Genomic DNA, 17,423 nt, shown 5'->3' on the forward strand with positions numbered 1-17,423 from the left:
TAGGCAGGGGCCCTCACCAGACACCACATCTGCCGGAACCTTGCTCTTGGACTTCCTAGTCTCCAGGACTGTAGAAGTAAATTTGTGCCATTCATAAGCCACCCAATCTATGGTATTCTGTCACTATCAGCCTGGATGGGCAAAGATACCCCAAACATACAGACATGCAATTACTGGACACCTTACTCTATGCAGCACTGCTAAGTAGTCACGTGTATTCTCTTTTCATGGTCTTAATAATAATGAATTCTCTTTGAGCTGCGGCTGCTCTAATGATTCTCTTAGGTCCCTTGATTTCTCATCTCTAATACGAGGATAGATTATTTGCCAATGATACACAGATAGGGCAGGGCTAGAGTTGGAACCTGAGCTGACATGGGCTTCTGAGGAAAATGGTCCAGGAACCCCAGTAAAAATACTCCAGCAGGGTAACTGCCGCTGTCAGAGGTTTTATCAGTGTATCCAGCTTGCGTTTAGAAAAGGTTAGGGCTGAAAGGAAGTTTAGCCATCATTGAATCCACCTCCCTCATTTTATGGATGAGGAAGCTAACTCAAAGGATTTGATTTTTCTGGAGGCTCAGCCACATATAACTGATTTCCACGTCATTTCATCCTCTGCTGCTCTTCAGCTTGTGTCTCAAGGAATCTGGTTTCTGGTTCCAGACTGGGTATCATCTGGTTTTGTGTATGTGGCCAAATGATTTAACCCTTACAAACTTCAGAATAAGAGTTGAAAATGCTTTATTAAAAAAGAAATGAAGATTGATTCTTTAAACGTTAAGTATGTATCTGTTTCTTCTAACGACTAATATGATTCATATTCAAAAGTTGGACCAATTTATGAATACTTGCAACTACCTTTTGGGGGAGTAGTTTTCCTGAATTTGTAACAACTGTTGTGGACAATTAAAAGGCATTCTTTTACTGGTATTGCTAGTATCAGCATTCTTCATTGCTTTGTGGTCTAAGAAAATCCTGTGAGACTCAAGGTTCAGAGTCAAGAAAAAAGTGTAAATAATAGTACATGTCTCTTCAGGATTATTAATATAAATAGGGATTTACTCCTCACTTCAGTAGAATATTTAAACATTCTCCTTTTCTGGTATTTATTCAATTGACAAAAAAAAAAAAAATCCCAAACCACACGACCCATTTTAATTTTGATTTTATGTGCTTGTTTCTCACACAATGACACAGTAAGTAACAAAAAGTAGGAGTTTATAAACCCAAATTCTGACTGCTCTTGATGAAATCACAAAATATTTTATAGTACTATGTCCATTTTAATAAGGATGAAACTGCTTATTTTACTGTTAACCAACCAAAAGAGTGAAGATGAAAGCAATTAATTATGTATGTGGCTTGCTTCTGATGTAGTCTTATGCCAAGTCAGCCAACCTGGGAAAGAAATTAAGTGACCAGAAGAGTTTGATTCTTTGGTCTAATTCTATCTTTTTGTTGTTAATTCTCACTAGAGGATATATTTTCCATTGCTTTTCAGAAGGAGTGGAAGGGAGAAGGAGGAAGGGAGAGAGAGAGAAAGGAACACTGATGTGAGAGAGACACATTGACTGGTTGCCTCCCACATGCGCCCCAACCTGGGGACAGGGAGCAAACCTGCAACACTGGCTCATGCCCTTGACTGGCTATCGAACCCGAGACCCTTTGGAGCTCGGGGCTCCATTCTAACCGCTGAGCACACCAGCCAGAGCCTACAAACTTTAAAGGACTAAGATGTTAGGGGAGGATCTCTAGAATATTCATCCGCTTTCCAGGTTGGTCCTTTCAGGATTGTGATCTCCACTGATGGGTGGGTGCCGGGGAAAGAGGACCAGTCAGTGCAGCGGGTCCTGAGGTCAGCCATGTAGTTGCTTGTCTGGTTTTGCTGCCTCTCTGGGCCTGGAGCTGAAATACAACGGAGGCCTAGATGTTCTCTCTAGGGAGGAAAGGTCAGGGGCTCCAAACCACATGACCAGCAGTATGCTAGGGAGGCAAGGTTACCCTGGAGTCGAGGTGTCTGTTCTAGTTTTGCCCATTGCTAGGCACCCAGGGCTTTGTGCCCTGGTGACCTTTCTGTACCTGGCCCATTGTCCTTGCCCTGCTGATCTCTAACTGCCTACCACAGTTCCATATATTTAAGCTTTTATGGCTCTCAGAGGTAACCCTAAGCTATATGCTCTTTGTAAATTAGAAAAATGTTGAGGTATTCTAATTCTATCTTTTTTACTTTAATAAGCTTTTTTGTTTGTTTACACATGTTTAGAGCAGTATTAAGATTAGGGTTTTTTTTTTATTCTTGAAATTCTTTAAAATGTCAATTTACATTATAATTACATCAAGTACACACAAAGATAAATATCAGGTCAAGGGAAAAATAGGTGATATAGCTATGACACATCTATAATAATAAAAAGGTAATATGTTAATTAGATCAGACGACGTTCCGGATGGCATTCTGGGTGCCTGCGGGCACCAGAGGAGGGAAGTTCGGATCCCGGGTGCCGGAGATAAGCCGGTGCCGGCAGCTGGGAGAAGGAAGGCCTACTGTTGCATGAATTTCCATGCATTGGGCCTCTAGTATCTAAATAAAGAGCTCCTATAATTTGATAAGAAATACACATTACAAAAGACAAATGAGCAAAGAGCTGAGCAACATGAAAAAATTTCAAAAAGAAAAAAATTTCAGTCTACTAGTAATCAAAGATGTGCACATTCAAACGAGATATTTTTGCCTTTCCAATTAGCAGGTGTGTTTTTTTCCTTTAAGAATTACAGTGCTGACACAGGTGTATTGAGGCGGGCACTTGCATATGCTGCTGGTAATTAAATTAATATGACCCTTCTGAAATGCACTTTTGCCCCCCCCTTTAAAATATCTTTATTGAAGTATAACTGACAACTACATAGATTTAAAATACACAAGTTGATAAGTTTTAACAGGTTTTACACACACACACACACACACACACACACACACACACGAAAACCACCACAATCAAGATAATGAACAAATCTACCATCCCTAAAAGTTTCCTCCCTCTTTGCCTTTCCCTTTGTTCCCATGAAACCACCCGTCTGCTTTCTGTCACTATGGAATGCTGTTTATCTATATGCATCCAGAGTCTTGAAAATATTGATATCTGTTGACAGCCCTTGTGGAGATCATGGGTAAATCTCAACGTGGGTAAGTTTCAGAGCTTTGGTTTCTTCATCTGTAAAATGGGATGCCAATGCCCAGTTTGAAGGACTATTATGTATATTGGAAATAAATATCTGCGCCTTGTTATGTAGTAGATGTTTAATAAAAAGTGTGTGCAGAGAAGCTCCTATACCTTTCTCATGTAGGTATAGGGAGGTAGTTGTGTGTTGTTTTTTGAGGCGGGGGGGGGTGGGGGGGAGAGCGGCACTATTCCAATATTGGAAAAGGAATTTTACAGTGGAAATAGCGAGAAATTAATGCAAATGTCCCCTAGGTGGCGCTACTTCATCGTGAAAATGCAAGCGGGAACCAGTCTTTTTAGAGGTGACTTCCCCTGATTTGAATTTCAAATAAGAGCAGGAGAGCTCCCCAGCATGTCTGGAAAAAAGTGATCAGGAAGAAAGAGTCTTTTGAGTACCACCGAGTATACAATACTCTTGCCCGTGAGGCCCCGTCGGGTACTGGGTTTGCTGCAGTTGGAACCAGGAAGTGGGTGCAGGCCAACTCTTACTCGTTCGCTGTTGGATCCATGACTGATTTTGACAGATCGCATACCATTTATAACTGCTGTGGGGGACAGGGTAGCCTGAGATGTCCGTGCTAGCCCCCCCAGGGACTGAGTATGGGATTTGAGGGATGTAAGACCCCCTGGAATATTCAAATATATATGCTAATGAATTGAACAAGAATAGCCCTTTATTGTTCTGTGTGTCACTGTGCATTTCTCAGCTACACTCGTCCTTTCCAACCTCCGTTTCTGGGCAACCTATTTTTCTTTCGGCATCAGAAGCGATAGCATCTGGGAAGTGAATCTGATGAATTCTGTCTGGCAACCAGCATCCTTCAGACTGCCAGATCCTCCTGCGGCAGGAAGCTGAGATGCGCAGGAGTTGACTCGGGGCCAGCTCTACCTGTCTTTGAGATCCTGGTGATGGGGGACCGAGGCTGGCCAAGAGCGGAACTTCTGAAACTCTGTGTCCTGAGTTCATTTCCATTTTGGCAAAATGTGACTTTGGTTTCCAAGGGGAAGAGTTCACATGTATTTAAATGTCTCCGTCGCCGGAGTTGCTTTGTGTCCTCCGCTCAAGCCTTCTGCCATCAATCCCCATCTCCCAACACATTTTCAAATGTGGTGTCTTTGGAAGGTAACCATAGCAACTAAGCTTATTCAGAAATGACTGAGTGTAGGCAATAAAGGGAGAGGTAACCCCATGGTATTTTCCCCTGGAAACTCACAGGACACTTGACTTTAACAATTGCATCTAGTCTGAGGACTGTTATCTGTGTACGAGGCAGTGTCCCACTTTAAGACATCTGGTTCTCACAAACACCCCACCAGGTGACCACCATCCTTTTATACGGTTGAGAGAACTGTAGCACAGAGGTTTTGGTGTGGACAGGGTTGTGCAGCTGGTTGGGTATGCTAAGCCTTGAAACCAAAGGCCCTCCGATATACCCTGTATACACGGCCTTCTAAGGAAAGCGGGAGAGAAGTCTTTCAGTGTCCATTTTGCAGGTAGTAAAGGAAAGATGGAAATTATTCAAGGCAGCAGAGGACGGCAGAACCTCTGCCTCCCTCCCACTGACACCTTCCTGCTACAGGTAGCGGTAGCGCTCCAAGATGATCTCATCTGATGCTCTGAGCTATTTACAGATGAGGAAATAGAGACCCAAAGAGGTTAAATGACATTTCCCAAGGTCACAGCTAGTCTATTGAACAAGAAACAAAACCCATCTCTAATTCCATGCCCCCCTCCTGGAGTTGGTACTTTAAAAAGATTTCATCCCTCCATCTATCCATCCATCCACCTGCTCATCCATTTCCTAAGAATTTATGAATGTATTGGGTACCATATATCATGTGTGGTTGACAAGGTTTTCAGGATTAACTTTAATTCATCAGAGATGAATTTTACTATAGATACAAGGACCATCTTTGACTTGAGTACTGTGGAAATACTGTTTATGAGTACAAACTTGTGTATGTGAGAATTATATATTCAAATTAGCCTTAAAATTCCATGCTAAATGTACTATAGATATAATACCATAAATGTATCTCCATACGTTGCCTAAAATGATGACAGAGAAGGATGTTATGCTTGAAATTTTTAGTTAAGCCAAAGGCTGATAGAGTCTCAAGAGAAAGATGATCTGTAATCTGAGCTAGAGCCACTTGCCATACAGGGAGCCCAGTGTATGGAGAGGAAGTGTAGGGGGATGGGCCACATCCCTGGGGAGAGGGTGTCTGCTGACTTGGACTCCATGTTCACTCCGTGAGGTAGAACCAGGATTCATGGCGTGACACGCAGAAACCTCAACTCAGAAGTCTTTTGAGAGCTTGATGTGAGCCCTTTGATCCCTGGGGGCCTGGAGACAGGATCCTGACTCCTGTCTGGAAGAGCCCAAAGACAGGAGGCTGCCTGGAGCTGCTTCTATGGCAGAGCAAGAGCAGAGGGCACAGGGGAAGGGCTAAAGAGAGGGAGGCATGGATGCACAAGCGTCTGTCGTGGTAAATGGATGCCGAAGAAGTTGGCAGGTTGAGCTGTCCTGAACAGCATCTCCCCAGAGGATGTCCTCCTACCAAAACCCCCAAAGGAGGCTGTGTGGGGTCTTCTCTGGGGGGGGGGGCGCTGGGTTGGGTCAGGGCAGAGACACTGTGGTGTCAGAGGTGCAGCCAGTAGAAGCGGGTGGTGGTGGGTGGTTGGGTGTCTCTGAAGAACCCTCTAATGTCCTTCACGCGAGGAGGAATCAGCGTTTGCGCATCTAATACCTAAAAGGTGTCTTCACAGCATACAAGGTCGCCGGTGAATAGACCTCACCCCGTGTCCCTTGTCCCTCCCCCCCCCCCCTCCTGACCTTGCGGGGCCAGAGGCAGCACAGGGAGTGGGGCTGGAGAAGTGACAAGAAGAACAAGGTGGACAAACAGCGAAAGAAGAGGCTGCTGCTCATGACTGAGCCTGGAGAAGAGGACCTTAAACGGGGTGAGGGATGAATGCTTTGAGGTCAGCAGATGGACTTTTAAGACCTGGAAATGAGGCTGTTCCAATAGCCAAGTGGGGCCCGAAATGCTCCCGCAGATGCCTGAGAGATCTCCGCGGGGTGAGGAGGGGTGGGCGCGCTGCTGTGAAAAGGTTTTCACGCGCACAGCCTATTTTCGGAGGGACCCTGGGGTTTCCTGTCCTGGCTCCTTTACCCCCAGCAGCGAGGCTCACTCTAGAATCATATCCTCCGTGTGTGTTTTTCTCTTTACACTTCTGGTTAGAGAAACGTCCCTGCCCTCTTCTGCTCGGTTTCTCGTTTTCACTTTAGGGTTATTACCAAGGAGAAGGGACACCTTTTCCCATACACTCAGGCAAGTGCTGCAAACTCCCTGCCCTGACTTTGTGGGACCTTCAGGATGAGGGTGGAATCCGAAGGGAGTAGGCGTTACGATTAGAAAAGTTATCTCTTGCAATAAAACACCCTCTAATACTGCTTATACTAGCATATAGAGTTACTTGGTGAGGGGCCCCCACAAGATGTATTCATCTGCAATTATTTATGCTCACCAGGGAAAGGAGGTTTTTCTTTGTTTATTGTTTTATTCATGATTAACCAGCATGGTAATGGTAGGGTTATAATGATAACAACAAGAGGAATGAAAATGTTTGAGGTGCACATTGTAGGCAAGATGCTAATCCTAGATTGACAATTTCAGAGGCAGGGAGTCTGTTCTGTGTGTGTGTGTGTGTGTGTGTGTGTGTGTGTGTGTGTGTGGCTTAAGGGCAAAGGAAGGGAAGAGGGGATAAATGAACCCTGAGCAAGGATGGGCTTGGGGGGGGGGGTGGGTTCAGGTGCTCTTCTTATGTTTTCCACAAGCTGTTTTGCATTCGAGGTCACGGACGCTTAGGGCTCTCACAAGCCACCTCCTCCTATCCCTCCCACAGAATGAGAATTAATCATTACCAGAACTACCGTGATCTTTCCTGCTTATGAAAATCCACATGTACTAGTAATTGTTCCTGAGGGGCAGTCTTTCTCTCGCAAAAGTTGCAGAAAATTTTAGCTTCCCCAGGGCTGACCTTGCGTCATTAACACCCCTGTTTTCGGTCTTCTCAACTCGTGAACAGTGTTCGGTTCTGTGACCTACGACTTTCCCAAGGTTTCTGGGCCTGACCCAACGGGTAGAAAATATGTCCCCTCCACTTGAGCCAGCGAATTCTTTTAAATGTCCTCATCCTGGCAAAACTTTATCTTTTGTCTCTGGTTTTCGCACACAAAGTGCTGCATAGCTAACCTTGGTGACGTTGATAACAATGAGTTACACCCTTTTTGGCCAAAATATAGGCATAAAGGAATAATTTTCTCCTAAAATGTAAAAACTAGTTCTGAAGGCAGAGCCAAAAGAAAAAAAAGGCACGAAATATTTTGAACAATGACATCATTAGGGGAACAAATATATGGTGAGTCTCCCAGGGAAATTATTTTAAGCCCAAACCCAAATATGTAAAATACTAGAGGTCTGGTGCATGAATTCCTGCATGGGTGGAGTCCCTAGGCCTGGCTGGTGATCAAGGCGATCAGGGCTGGGCCGATTGGGGCCTGCCAGCTGGGGGGGAATGAAGAGGGGGGAGGTTGGCCACTGGCCTGAGGAGGGAGCTGGCCCTTGGCCCCCCTGGGAAAGGGGCCATTTCCGCCACCCACCTCTGGTTCCCTATCTGGAGGCCCCAGTGGGGTCAGGAGAGGAGGTGATGGTTGCCAGGTGCGGAAGGAACAGCCACCGCTGCCACCAGCTGGCCACGGGAGGTTGGCTGTAGGAATGCACTGACCACCAGGGGGCAGCTCTTGCGCTGAGCATCTGCCCCCTGGTGGTCAGTGTGAGTCATAGCAACTGGTCGACAGGTCATTCCGGTCATTTGGTCGTAATGGTCGCTTAGGCTTTTATATATATAGACTATTATAATAGCCACTGTCTTTTAAGCATTTTTTCCTCAATGGTTAATTAAATAAAATACTCCAACTCGGAGGTATATATTATTATGATCATTTTACAGATGAAGGAACCCAGACAGACTTCCCAGCCATGGGACTTTGAGCAAGTTATTGAATCTTTCATATCTGATTCCAGAGCCATATATGGACGCATAACTTTATCCTAATCAAACAGAAGGCAAGTGATATTCAAACACATGTCATCCATTTTTCTGTCATTTTTATGTGAGGAGATAAAGGTGCTAATACATTATACATGGGTAAATTTCCCCCCACTTTTGAATGAATTTCATCATGGATGAGAAAGGCCCTTCCTCTTTTTTTTCTATTTTGTATTTTGAACTTTAGGGAGGAAAGGGAAAGAGGTAAAAGGTCATCGGACTGAGCATCAGGAGACCCAGGTTTAAGCCTCTCACTTAACTTCTCTGAATCTTGGTTTCCTTATCTGTATAACAACGGTGGTCAGATGGACCTTCTCTAACATGCAAGGCCCAGATTGTCAGTGCCAGCTTCTGGTCAAAGGTCCTCCTTATTGCCCCAAACTATGTTTTAAGCTCATAGAGGAGCAGTCTGTCATCCCAGGACTAAAAATACGCAGTGCTTTGTGAATCAAATTGAACATTAAATTGCATTGAAAACATAAAGTTTTACACAAACTGTTGGTGCATGGGACTTAATGAGCTCCATATGCCCGACCTCTGGAAAGAAACGGCTTTGGGAACTGTCGCTGTGGAAGAGGCTGGGGCATCAGCATCTGGTGTGAGTTACGCGGAGGGAAGGGAACCGACCACATTTTTGTACCATCGCCAAGCTGGGGAAGGTAGAAATACTGTGTAATGTGTGCTCACCTTCTGAGAGAATGCTGACCATTTTCCAAACGTTTCCTCACTCTTCAGGAAGCTGTGGAGTTGAATGGATCCTGACTTCTTCTTCCATGCTTCTTGTGCCTCTGAGGCCACAAGGTTTCAGGTCTGCTCTGTTGAAACGAAGCTCTCTTGTTGGATGTGTCAGTGACTTTGACCACTTGTACTTGTTTTAGTCGACTCTGCTACTCCTAAAAGGATCTGCCTGAAACCTCTTATTTAAAGTAGTCAGGCCTCCCCATTGCTTATGCACTTACTGCATGTAGGTGAGTTGAACATTGAACCCATTTTTTGAGATTCCTTGGTCATTAGTCCCCATCCTTGGCATGCTGGGCTGTAAGCCATTCAGAGCTCATCATCAACATCCCAATCTCATCTTTCTGAGCCATCCACGAGCTTTCTACTCTGAATTCCCATCACCTCTTCTTCATCTTGGAATCTCCTAATCAACGCAGCTCAAACAACAATCCCCTGGGATGACACTCTTTGCCATTTCTATGTTCCCATAGCCCTTAGATGCAGTTAGGAATAGAGAGGAGGGGTATAAACCCCCTTCCCCCCGCCCCCCAGTAAATCAGAGAGCTCTTCATGAGTGAACAAATGTCTGATTCTTCCCTTTATTTTCCTGAGCAGAGTACAGTTGGCTTTCATGAAATATTTATTGAGTAAATAAAGGAACTAATGAAAAAAAAACAGAAAGTTCTTGGAAACCAAGCAGGGTTTTAGTCTTTTGTAGCTTTGCCACCACACTTCTCTGACTATCCTGCATATGATAATTTTATGTCTATCAGGGCTCATGCCATACTTACATCCTTGTTGAAGGCTACTGTTCGAGGATAGAAAAACACCCAATGTTCCTCTGACCACAGGAATTTGCTATGAAAAAGCACAGAAAGGAACAAACCAGGAGACTCTCTTAGACAAGACTCTCTACACAAAACGCTGTTGCTCCCTGAGCTCGTTAAGCATATGGATGGACACTCGCTTTGGAGAGGTGCTTTGAATGCAATCATTTCCTGTGTACAGTTTTGCAAATAAATAGGTCTCCCAAATGGAAACTGAACAGAGGAAGCAATTTAGGTCTTCTATTATAAAATAGAATTTAATTCTAATCTTTTTGTTCCTATCTTCATTTCAATTTATTTTCTAAACCCTGAGACACACAAACCATGAATTGTCACCTATCTTTTTTATACCAAGTTTTGACTATTCATATTTTGGAGATCCTTAGTGTTGATAATCGGAAATAAATATTTAGAAGAATTCATAGTCATATTTTAATAGGACATGGTAACTTTCCAATTCATTGTCTCATGATCCTTGCAACAGTCTTGTGAAATGGACGGGCAAAAATGCTTTATAGATGAGAAAGTTGAAGCTCATAGAGCATCAGTGAATCATCCAAAGTCACGTGGCTAGGAAAGGACCATGCCAACACCTGAATCAGTTCTGATTACGAGGGTAACTTCATCTCTCATTCCAAGCATTTGTAAATGAAGAGGCACACACATTGTCCCATGATGATTTGGGTCACTTATGCAAGTTTCTGTCCTCCCAAGGCATGCAATCCATGTTGGAGAAACTGGTTACTCAAGGACCTCCTCTGGCTCATTATCATGCTCTAATGAGATCATGAAAGAAGTGACTCTGAGAGAAGATGGGATTGAGAAAGGAAAACACTGAAAATTGACGTTTAAGGCTTGATGCAAATGCAACTGAAGTTACTTGGAGAAAGATGCAGATTGTAGGATTGAGGGGTTTTGTTTGGTATTGTTTTTAAACTGGGGCTATCTCCTTTCTCCATTCTCAGAGAGATTCAGACAATGATGAAGAAAATAGTGATCTCATTTACTCACTAGCTGGCTCCTCTTCAGTGAAGGTGCAGGTGGTAAACGTGTTAAGACTCAGTTAAAAACAATGGACGATTTAAAATTCAGGAAATCGGGTGTTCCCGTTTAGCCTGATCTTGTTAGAATAATGGAATTTGAGGGTTTAAAACATAACTTGTTTCAGAATGATGCATGAGTTCTCAAAAACCTTGTTTAACATATTGCTGGAATAATGCATATGAGATGGTTAAAAATGGAAGTAGAAAAAAAATCCCCAACACCCTTAAAGGAATTTGCAATTCATAAAGTTACTGACAATTTTGCATTATAGTTGCCATGGTAACCGTGCTAAGCTTCTGCTAAAATGTTTCTTAAAAGGAGAAGGAATAGTATATAATAAGCTCTTCAAGTGTAATTTTTTTTGTTGTAGTTGAATTAATGTGTAATTCTTATGTGAGTATTTTAGTAATGCATGAACGTGCACTCTAGTTATGGTTCAGATTTCTTATCTCTCTGTTTTTAAGCAATGTATGAGAAGTTGCTGGCTACTAGCAATGCTTAGTGATTAATTATAAAAAATATCAACAAAAAGCATTATCCACAGTAATTAATTATAAAAGTGAAAACAGAAAGCATTTCAAACCCGACTGTAGTAAATTTCCCAGACCAAAGCACTGACTTGCTTATTGATTCAAAGTGCTTTTAGCCAAGCTTTTAGGCTATATTCACAAGTCACCCCTTGCCCCCTCTCTCCTTTTTGTTAGAAGAGTCCTGTGTACTGAATAGATGAGGACCAATTAGACCAAAATAATACTTTAATTTGGCCATTTGAATAGAGAGCTATTTTTAAATGGTAATTGACTCTGTGTGAGTGTGTGTGTGTGTGTGTGTGTGTGTGTGTGTGTGTGTGTGTGTTGTTCAGCTTCTATGGAGCTAGTCTAACAGCTGAGTCAGAACAGTGCATATCTGGACAAGGAGTTGAGGTTGTTTAGGGTTTGATTTCACATGGTCTGTCTTGAATAGAGAAGAGATAGGGGCTTTGGAGTGAAACAGACCTGGAATGAATTTCAGCCCCTCATTTTACTTGCTGAGGGCTTAGCAAGTCACTTATTATCTGGAGCCTCAGTTTCTTCACTTGTATGAATGGGGTGATTATACCTTTCTTGCAGTGTTTGTCAGGATGAGAGATTATATTGGACATAAAACACTTTACCCAAAGTTTGGCAGTGTATTAATTGCCTATTGTTGCTGTAACAAATCACCACAAATTTAGTGGCTTAAAACAGCACATATTTATTATCTTAGGGCACTGGAAGTCAGAAGTCCAAAGTGTGTCTTGGGATAAAACCAAGGTGTCAGCAGGACTGCCTTTCTCTCTGCCTCTTCCAGCTCCCAGAGGCTGCCTGCATTCCGTGGCTCCTGTCCCCATCCCTCCATCTTCAAAGCCTGCAATGGCCAGTTGATCTTTTTCACATCTCCTCACTCTGATGATGACTTTTCTATCTCTTTCTACTGCCTTTAAGGATCTTTGTGATTATGTTATGCCCCCTCAGAAAATCAGGATTATCTCCATATTTTAAAGTCAGTGGATTAGAAACCTTAATTCCATCTGCAGCCTTAATTCTACCTTGTCGTGTTAACGTAGCAAATTTATGGTTTCTGAGGATTAGGACACTTTTGGAAATGGGGATGGAGGGTCATTATCCCACCTACCATGCACAGAAAGTACAAATAAATGGTAACTACTACATATTTTTCTATCATTCTTATTATTTGTTATATTAGTAATAATAATACTTACCCCATCTAAAAGAGGGCCCAATGAGGAGTCTCTAGAACAGAGAGAACTGTCGAAATCCAGAGCATCTGAATCAAATGTTGGCCTGCCTGAAGGCTTTGTTGACTTTCTGTTTTCTGACTATCACGCTTTAGTAGATTTGGGTGGGTCCTTATATTTGGAACCCATACCTGGAGAGCTGCCATTGGGACTGAGTTTCATTTCCCAAAGGCTTTGCTTTAATGTGTTCTCAATTATGAAAAGCTTTATTTCATTAGCATTGTTTTTTTCCAAAACTGTTTTCTCAAAATGCAATAATTTCTAAAGCCTAGGAATCACCTCTTAGGAGTCAAGGCTTCAAGGATTTGGAGATGACAATAGGAGTTCTTGGTAATATTCTTCCAGGAGACGGCATTTCCACCCTCTAAAGTAATGCCACTGCCTATCAGCCCTATAAGAAAACAAGGTGGTGAGGGGCTCATCATAAAACTTGCTGTGGCCAATGAGTTGTTGGTAAGCATAACATAACCAAAGGCTTGAAAGCATCAGGCTTATTCTCATTCTTAACTTCTTCATGACCATAAGAATCTCTGTACTGGCCTATTGGGTGATTAGAGACATTTGGGACAGAGATGAATCAACCCAGTAATTGCAGCCAAGGACATCCTATAGCAGCTGAAAGCCAGCTGACCCCCATCTGTCAATTCATCTTGTACATGTGAGATTGTCCAACTGAGACCAGAAGAACCACCCAGCCCAGCCCATCCAAAATCAGTGGAGTTTCTTAATCAACCACTTCAGAGACATGAACAAACATTGCTTGTTGTTGTATTCCATTGAAGTGTCATAATTAGTTGGAAGTCAAAATTGCTGGGGAAACATTTATTTCCCAATATAGTTTTAAAGACTCTCATCCTCATATTTTTTTTCTCCTTAACAACCACACTTTCATTTTTCCTAAGGCATGGTATATATCTGCCCACATGATGTTCTCACATATTCTACGGCAATTTCTTTGGAAGAATGCAATAATTGGGGTTCCAAGATGGTGGTGGATTAAGTAGAAGCTACACTGACATTCCCTCCGGACCAAACTGGAATTACAACTAAAATATAGAAAGATCATCCTGAATAAGCAACTGAAGACTAACTGGAGAGAACCCTCATAACCAAGAACATAAAGAGGAGACCACATCCAGACTGGCAAAAACATCTAAATAATTTTCTTCTTCAACTCATAGAAACAAGCAAAATACTATGTAATATCACAACAACAATGTGTGTTTTAAATAAAATGTTTGAACTTATAAAATAAAAAAATGCAATAACTGAGTCATTTGCTTCTGGTGGGTTCATGTTTCTGAAAGAACTGGATTAAAACTGCAAAAATCTAATGGGTGTCTATGAAATTGAGGAGGCTATTCATTTAGTTACCTGCCATTTATTGGGTCCTTGAGTATTGGCTCCATATTAGGCATGGCACTGGGCTTTGGGGAAGGGAAAGAAGCAAATGTGAAAAGCTTACTTGTGCAGACTTTGTGTTTTACTAGAGGACACTCTAAATTGATAAATAGACAAAAAGCCAGCCCAGTGTGGAAAGTACTAATACAGAAAGAGGAGCAACATTTTGTCTATTTTCAAGACTAGAGAGACACACATTTTGATGAAAACACTAGAATTAAAGAAATACTTAGATACTATTAGATTATTTATTCATTAATAAGTACATGTCAGACACCTACTATAGACAAAATAGTAAACTAGATTCCTGGAGGCTATAAAAATAAGTCCTTAAAGGGTTTATAATCTAGAATGGGACACCAGCGTGCAGAATTAATATAAATCAAAAGGAATAATTCTCATTAGGAAAATCATAAAGTGCCTTAAGGATACTATGGACTTTAAGCTGGAATTTGAAATCGGATATAAACCTCTGATTTATATCTACCCAATACAAATAGATCTACACAATAAAGAGTATCAAGGTGTGGCAGAGAACATAAACCTCTGGCTATAAGATTTGAGAAAGAGAGAGCTGACGGATGCTGCAGAAGACGAGAACCTAGAAATAATGAGGGTAGAGGCTGGGGATCTCTCGTGGGTGGTATAACATACTGGTTGTGTGACTCTCACCAATTCACTTAGCCAGTTTGGTTTTCTCATCTCCAAAATGAGCAAAGCGATTCTAGACAATCTATACAGACCCCCTTCTAGCTCAAAGATCCCGAGTAACCTAGTTAATTACTCATCGTGTGCTAAAACACTTAAACACATAAAATGCCCAATATTTTCCATTAAGGATAAATTAGCATGGACTCAGCTACTGGCTGTCATGTGTAAATGGATACAATTTGAAGACTTCATACATTTCAATTATTCAATCTTAATGTAACAAACACAATGTGGTGGAAATTCTATTCTTGGAGTGACAGACTCATTAGTCCGAGTGAAGGGGAGGCTAGTGAAGTTGTATCACAGAGTAGAGGGAGCAGCAGGCAGACCGGGTGCCGATGCTGGTGCTGTCACCAGCAAAGCGATGGTTGCAGAAGCCACTTAACCACTGTATGCCTCAGTGTTTTCATCTACAAAGTGAGGCTAATAAGCCTGCTTCATGAAGTGAGGCGCACATAAGGTAACCTATTTAATGTTACTCATCAATAGTTCATTATGGATAATATGCGAGTAACTAAGCGAGTTCTCTGCAGGAGGGTATCCTTCTCTCTGCACCGGAGATGTATTCCTGAAAGGTTCCGTGTGATTTGAGATTTTTTTTATGCCTCCTTTGTCTTTGAAGTGTGCTGTTTTAAAGGTTCCTGCTGTGACTCTTTTGACTAAACAATTACTTGATATTTAGATTACATGAAATTTGAATTTATGAAGCAGGACCATTATTTTCTTGAAGAGTGGATTATAAAACTACGCTGAGTGAGGAATAAATGGCTAGTTTATTTAAACCCAGGATTCACTTCCCCTTTCTTTCTATTTAAGATGTTCTTTGCAGCACCAGTGTCCTCGACCAGAAGACTTCATTTTACATGCTTTTTGTGCCGAGGAGTGGCCAGTGTGATATTAGCTGAAGGCAATAGGCAAGGCTTCAGGAAGAGACCTCTTTAGCCCTTTACTTTACCTCTTTTCTCATTTGGAATGAAGGTTGGATGTCTAGAGACCCAGAGATACTTTGCAGCTTTGAGAACAGAAGTCACACACTGAAGACAACGGAGGAGCTAAACAGAATTTTGCTGCAGTGTCAGCCCCTGACTGTCTGTCTTTTGACTTTTCTTTCAGTGAGAAAGCAATAGCCCTCTATTTTCATTTAAGCGTCTATTATTTCTGTTCTCTGATAGGAGCAGCTTATTGCAGTTCCTAACAAATGCACCCAGCAATATTGGTGGCGTTGTCAAGTTCAATGGGCTTGCGGGGGGAGGCAGAATCAGAAATCAGAGTAGTAATTATGCCTGATACCATCTTCCCCCTTACCCCAGCTAATAATCTGTGCAGGATTCCATAAGACTAACCAGTTAGTATGGACAATGTTACTGATTGTAACATCAAAGTTTATCAAAATTCACTTAGATGCAGGGGACGCATATAGGAAGGGTGTCTAGTTTAGTCTTGAAGGATCAGGAAAATCTTCCTTAGGAAGAGAATGTGTGTGCTTAAAACTGAAAGACAGCAGCAGCTAGCTACCACGGTAGAGCAGAGGTAGGAGGGCAGAGGGAAAGGCGTCTGGCAAATGAGCAGTGTTAGCCACGACACAGAGGTAGAAGTGGACTTGGTCTATTTGAGCGAGCTGTAAGTAGTTAGCATGTAAATGGAGCCTAGTGTCCGAGGTAAGGGAACGGACCGTGGAGGACCATAGCAAGTGAGGCAGGAAACCAGGCAGGGGAGCAGGCCAAGCAGAATTTAAACATTTTGTTCTACCTTAAACGGAATGAGCTTCCATTTTGATTGACCATTGTGATGGCAAGGAGAAAGAAGGATGGGACAGGCATGATTTGGTTGTTTCTGTAAACCAGGTACGAGACGATAGGACTAAACTGTGGTGTGGTACTGGAAATAGGAAGAGGAGACAAATTCAGGTAATAACATGGGTTAGAACCAATAGGACTTAATGAATGATTGACTCAATGCCAAGAAAGATGCCTGGGTTTCTGGCTTGGGATCTGCATTAGTGCAAATTTGAGAATCTCATGGATGGCATATCTGCTGCTTCTTATATGAATCTTAAATGCCTGCTTCCTATTTAGAAATAAGCTGGGTCAGAATTGGCTTAGGGAAAATTAAATTTTATTGATAAGAAGAGTAAGCCATCTGGCTCTTCTCTGACTAGTTGATATCTATTTCCCTGGGTATAATAAAGATGTAACCCCTGCTACAGGAAGCTATTACCTGATATTATTTATTTCCTGATAAAAAGGAGCAAATCATGGCTGGACATTTGCAGAAAATGAGTTTCTAATAAAGCTACGGTAGTTAATGTCTAAATGGGAGTTTCTTTTGCGATGATAAATGTCTACTCTGTTGAAGTAGTTTCCATAAAAGTCAGTAGGTAAGAGAGTAGAGATACTGTGTAATTGCCAATGAGGCAATAAAGAGATGCTTGTTTATTGGATTTATAACCAACAACGAACCCCAACTCTTATGAAAAATGAAAATGCTTGGGTGTACCAGTTTAGCAACAGGAGCTTTTTTTTTTTTCCTTCTTTTAAATGGTATCTCAATATATATTTAGTGCAACATTCAGTGGATAATAGCAAAGACCATGGTGGATGCCATTGGGA

This window comes from Cnephaeus nilssonii (genome assembly GCF_951640355.1).
Source record: "Cnephaeus nilssonii genome assembly, chromosome: 10".
Lineage (NCBI taxonomy): Eukaryota > Metazoa > Chordata > Mammalia > Chiroptera > Vespertilionidae > Cnephaeus > Cnephaeus nilssonii.